Source organism: Cryptomeria japonica, chromosome 11 (assembly GCF_030272615.1).
Source record: "Cryptomeria japonica chromosome 11, Sugi_1.0, whole genome shotgun sequence".
NCBI lineage: Eukaryota > Viridiplantae > Streptophyta > Pinopsida > Cupressales > Cupressaceae > Cryptomeria > Cryptomeria japonica.
In genome coordinates, this window is record NC_081415.1 from 590872120 (window position 1) to 590877719 (window position 5600).

Here is a 5600-nt window from a genome sequence, read left to right on the forward strand (position 1 = left end):
TGATAATATAAAGTAGGCCTGCTAGTCTTAAAAAGACTTTTGGTACTCCAATACTAGATAATTGAGAAAATAAAGATAGATTGAAAATAGATAATCAATTTCCAGATAAAATAATGCATAGCACAAGGGTTAATGAGTAGGACAAATAACTAATAAGTAAACATAAAGACAAAATTTATTAAAACAATAATTCATTAAAACATAAAGAGAAAATATAATAAAACAATAACTAATTATAAAGTCGCTCAATCAACACAAGGGTGACTGGGAAGGACAAGAAATCTAATAACTAGTCATTAATAGTAAAAAAGGCAATAGTAAAATGACACAAAGACAACATATATTAAAATAATAGCTTAATATAAAGTAGGTCTGCTAGTCTTAAAAAGACTTTTGGTATTCCAATACAAGAGAATCAAGATCATTAAACTGAGTGTGGTACAACACATCAACTACCAACTAATTGATTGTCATTTTTTTAAACATGAAGACAACATATATTAAAACAATAACTTGATAATATAAAGTAGGCCTGTTAGTCTTAAAAAGACTTTTGGTACTCGAATACTAGACAATTGAGAAAATAAAGATAGATTGAAAATAGATAATCAATTTTCAGATAAAATAATGCATAGCACAAGGGTTAATGAGTAGGACATATAACTAATAAGTAAACATAAAGACAAAATTTATTAAAACCATAACTCATTAAAATATAAAGAGAAAATATATTAAATCAATAACTAATTATAAAGTCGCTCAATCAACACATGGGTGACTAGGAAGGACAAGAAATCTAATAAATAGTCATTAATAGTAAAAGAGGCAATAGTAAAATGACACAAAGACAACATATATTAAAACAATAACTTAATATAAAGTAGGTCTACTAGTCTTAAAAAGACTTTTGGTACTCCAATACTAGAGAATCAAGAAAATAAAGATAGATTGAAAATAGATAATTAGTACTCACATAGAATAATGAGTAGCACAATGGTCACTAAGTAGGACAAATAACTAATAGCTAAACATAAAGACAAAATTTGTCAAAACAATAACTAATTAAAACATAATGACAAAATATATTAAAACAATAAGTGACATGATTATGTTATAGGTCACCTTGGATGATGGATGGTTGATGCGTTCTGTGTTTTCTATATTGTTGTGTGCGGGTGACTGGGCGTGGGGAAGATTGTGAGGAAGACTGTGCGAGAGGGAGTGTTGTTGGCAGGTGGCAGTGAAGGGGATTTGCTATTCTATTTGTGTTGTTTGGTTGTGGTTAATGTTTCTTTGTGGAGTTTTGGTGGTCGGCTTTGTTGGGGTTTCGATTGTGCACTCTAGGTGTTTGGAGGGAGTTTGTGGAGATTTTTATTTTGATATCTTTGTTAGGGTTTGTGTTTTAGTATTCTATTCAGATGGAGGAGAATAGGGTTTCAAATAGTCTAGTGGTTTTTGTTGTTTCTTCCACCCACCGATCATCTTCAATTGTGCATGCAAGGCCATCAGACTCCTTTTATGTTGGGGTGAGCTCCAAAGTGAATAAAGTAAATGGTTTTCTTTTGAGGAGCCATGATCGGCCAGTCCTTGTGATTCCTCCTAAATCAGTTATGGAGGATGTGGCTTATTGGAGCAAGCATGCATTGATTTGTAAATTTTTTGGGGTTAGAATTTCTCTGACGACATTGGAAGCTTGGATTCGTCGCTCATGGCAGGTTGAGGGAGATATAGATATAATGCTTGCTGAGAATAGTTATTTTATGGTTGTGGTCTCCTGTATGTCTGATACGATTCATGTTTTTGAGGGTGGACCATATTTTTACAATCATGTGGGCTTGTTTGTTAAACCTTGGCATGCGGGTTTCAATTCAGTAGAGGAATTGCCTTCGAGGGTTCCTGTTTGGGTCCGTTTTCCATGACTTCCTTTAGAGTTTTGGAGGGAAGATATTTTGTGATAGATTGCCACTTTGCTTGGGAAGCCAACTGTGATTGCTTAGCAGACCCTAGATAAAAAGGTAATTTCTTTTGTTCATATTTGTGTTGAAATTGATTTGAATAATCCATTGCCAGATTATTTGGAAATCTATTTAGGCTCTTCTTCATGGGTGCAACAATTGGAATATGAATCTCTTCCCTTCCGATGTTGGATATGCCATGAGTATGGACATCTTTAGCATCAGTGTCCAAGAATTAATAAGGGGACTGGTGGATTTGTTGGTGGTTCTCCCTCTTCTTTTGTTTTGAAGGTGGATAAAGAAGGTATAAGGAAAGCTCTGATGACAACAGATGATCTCGATAAGGATAGTTTTGTACCTGTTAAGCCCAGTGCTAAGGGGAGGGGACATAAGAGTCCTTTCAGGGATAAGCAGATTAATGAGAGTTTTAACAAGTTTGAGATGCTAGATTCTATGGCCTTAGATGAAGGGAATCTAGTTGATGTCTCTTTTGGTGCAACTAGTATGGATGTGGAGGGTTTTGCACTAGGAGACTATTGTTATGAGTCACGATGTTGTTACTTAGCAGGGAATGCCCCCTATTGGTCTTGTGGTAGGGGTTTCATGTGACCATGTTAGTTTGCAAGATGATATTGTTTTGGCAGATTTAGTTAAGGAGGTTCAAGAATTTGGTAAAAGTAAGGGGTCCTCTCCAGCTTTGGGTCTGTAGCATTTAGACCTCTTAAGAAAGTTTCTTTTGACACTTCTTTGAAAGGTGGCTGCAAAAAGGATCAGGAGAAGATTAAACTAGCTGGGGAACTGTTGGTAGAATCTAGGTCTTTGAAGCCTATTAAGGCTCACTTCTCCCACCCCCCTCAATTATTATTCTTTCGTAGAATGTTAGGGCATTGAATAGAATCCCTTGACAAAAGGCTATTCATGATTTGGTGGTAGGTAACTCTCTCAGTATTTTTTGTATTTAGGAGACTAAGATTTCAGTTGATTCTATGTTTTATTGTGCTTCTTCTATTTGGTGTCATGGTCAGTGTCAGTGTATTGTTTCTCTAGGTTGCTCTGGAGGTTTGGCCCTTTTTTGGGATCCTAGGAAAATTGATCCTCTATGCTAGATCTCTAGTCACTTAGCTCTCTCTATAGTTGCTTCTAGTTTGGAGACTAGGGAGATGATCTCAGTTACTAATGTGTATGCTCGGATTGATTTTTATGGGAAAACTTTGCTTTGATCGCACATAAGGTATGTTCACACATGTGCTCCTTTCCTTCCTTGGGTTTTAGTGGCGATTTTAATTTAGTGTTATGCCTAGAGGAGAAAACAGGAGGGTTGGCTCAGTTGGGTCCTTCCACTAAGCTGTTTCGTGAGAAGGTAATGAGATATTTACTTGGAATAATAGAAGGGGTTGGGTTGATGCTATGTTTGAACGACTTGATAGATTTTTGGTTTCTTGTTTTTGGGTTGGAGTTAGGCTGAGTACTACTTTCAAAATTTGTGATTGGAGGGGCTCAAATAATTGGCCTATTAAATTTTTAGCTACTTTTGTTGCAGTTCCTAAAACTCCTCCTTTTAAGTTCCAGCTGATGTGGCTTCAGACTCTTCCCTCCATGATTTAATGGCCCAGTGGCGGAGAGATGGTGCCCCTACTTATGGTACATCTATGTATTCTTTTGTTAAGAAATTGCAATTTGTTAAATGACAGCTCAAGAAGTGGAATTGATCTTGTTTTGGTAATATTTATGCTAGGAAGAGGGAGGTTCAAGCATGCCTTGATGTTATCTCGTCAAATCTAAGATCTTGGTTTTATTGAGGATTTGGGCAGGACAAAATCTCAAGTTGCTAGAGAATTGGAGTGGGAACTTAGGGAGGAGATTTTTTGGAAGCAAAAGGCCAAGATTGATTGGCTTCAGGAGGGATACATGAATATTGATTTTTTCCATAACTCTGTACAAGCTCGTTGGAATAGGAGTTATATTTCCTCTTTGGTTAATTCAGATGGTATTTAGATGTCCTCCCTACAAGCTCTATCTCAGGAAGCTACCTGGTACTATTCTGCTCTATTTTTTGATGATTCACCTCCTGTCGGGGATGAGGAGAACATGATCTTGGGTTGTATTCCTTCTCTAGTTACAAATGTGATGAATGATTCCCATATGCATCCAATAACTATTCCTAAATTGGAGGAGGTTGTTTTTGGGATAGGGAAGGGTAAAGCTTTAGGCGTTGATGGGTTTCCTGCTAAATTTTTTCAAGGATTTTGGGATACTGTCAACGTGAATTTGCTTGAGGTGGTTTGTGAATCTTACATCAGCAAGCAAATGCTCAGGGCTTTGAATTCTACTTTCCTAGTTCTTACCCCTAAAAGGGAAGGTATTGATCAACTAGATTTCTTTTGGTTTATTGCTCTGTGTAATTTAGTTTATAAAATTATTACTAAACTGATTGTTGAGAGGCTTAAGCCTTGGCTTCCTACCTTGATTTTTGATGAGCAAGGGGGTTTTGTGGTCGAAAGACAAATTTTAGATGGGGGTGATGATTGCCTTTGAATCTATTCACTCTATGGCTACTTTCAAGGAGAAATCTATGTTCATCAAACTGGACATGGCTAAAGCTTATGATAGGGTTTAGTGGCATTTTTTGCGAAATATTCTCCTTTCCTTTGGTTTTAGTCTCAAGTGGGTTACTTGGATTATGAGTTGTGTTACTTCAATTTCCTTCTCTATTATTGTTAATGGGGAGCCTTCTGAGTTGTTTGGTACCTCTAAGGGTCTTCGCCAAGGGTATTGTAATAACCTGCTTAGTTAACCCCAGAATTTGAACCTTTTTTTTGTGTTTGATTCAATCGCATACTCTGAGCATCTATCCAAATGGGATAGGCATCCATCCAACCAGGATGAGCATCTAACCATACGGGTTAGGTATCTGTCCATATGGGGTAGGAGGTTTCATCTATCCAATTCAGGATCTAGGCATCTACCCCAACAGGGTAGGCATCTCTTCAAGGAATAGGAAGTGCTCTAGCTAGAAACTTTAGACTCATCGAGACCATCCGAGTCCTGAGTCACTCTCTAAAGACTACACCACCCTATTAGGAGTGCACCAAGGTCATCGTCCTTAGGAGTAAAAATAAAGTAAGCAAGCTTGAGTTTCGCCTCGACATTTGGCCTAAAGCCTTGGGAAGTCAAGTGAATCAATACTAGATCCCTTTCGAGCATGCATTGATAAAATTTTAATCTCCAAAATAGTGATATCATTCCCTTTGATTGAAGGACCAAGGAGCTTCGAAACCAACTACTCGCCTTAACCCAAATCCTAGTTCCCATCCTCGAACGCCTGGGTACTAGGGACAACTCCGTCCCTAGACTGCCTACATACGCCTTTCAACACGAGATCAAGGCGTATAGTATGTAGTTCTGGTTTCTAACCATGGTTTAATGTAAACTATTTGGTGGGTATGCAACCATTTCTAGGGTCAATGTCCCAGACAATTTCTCTACGGTTGCTACCCATATGGTAGCTCAATAGAAAATAGGCTCAAGGTGGCCCTCTTCTTGTGGCCTAAATAACTAAGTCCCACTTCCTATCATGAGTGTCACCCTTGAACCATTATCATCCATCGAAATGCATCAAAATAAATAAATTCCAACATCATACAC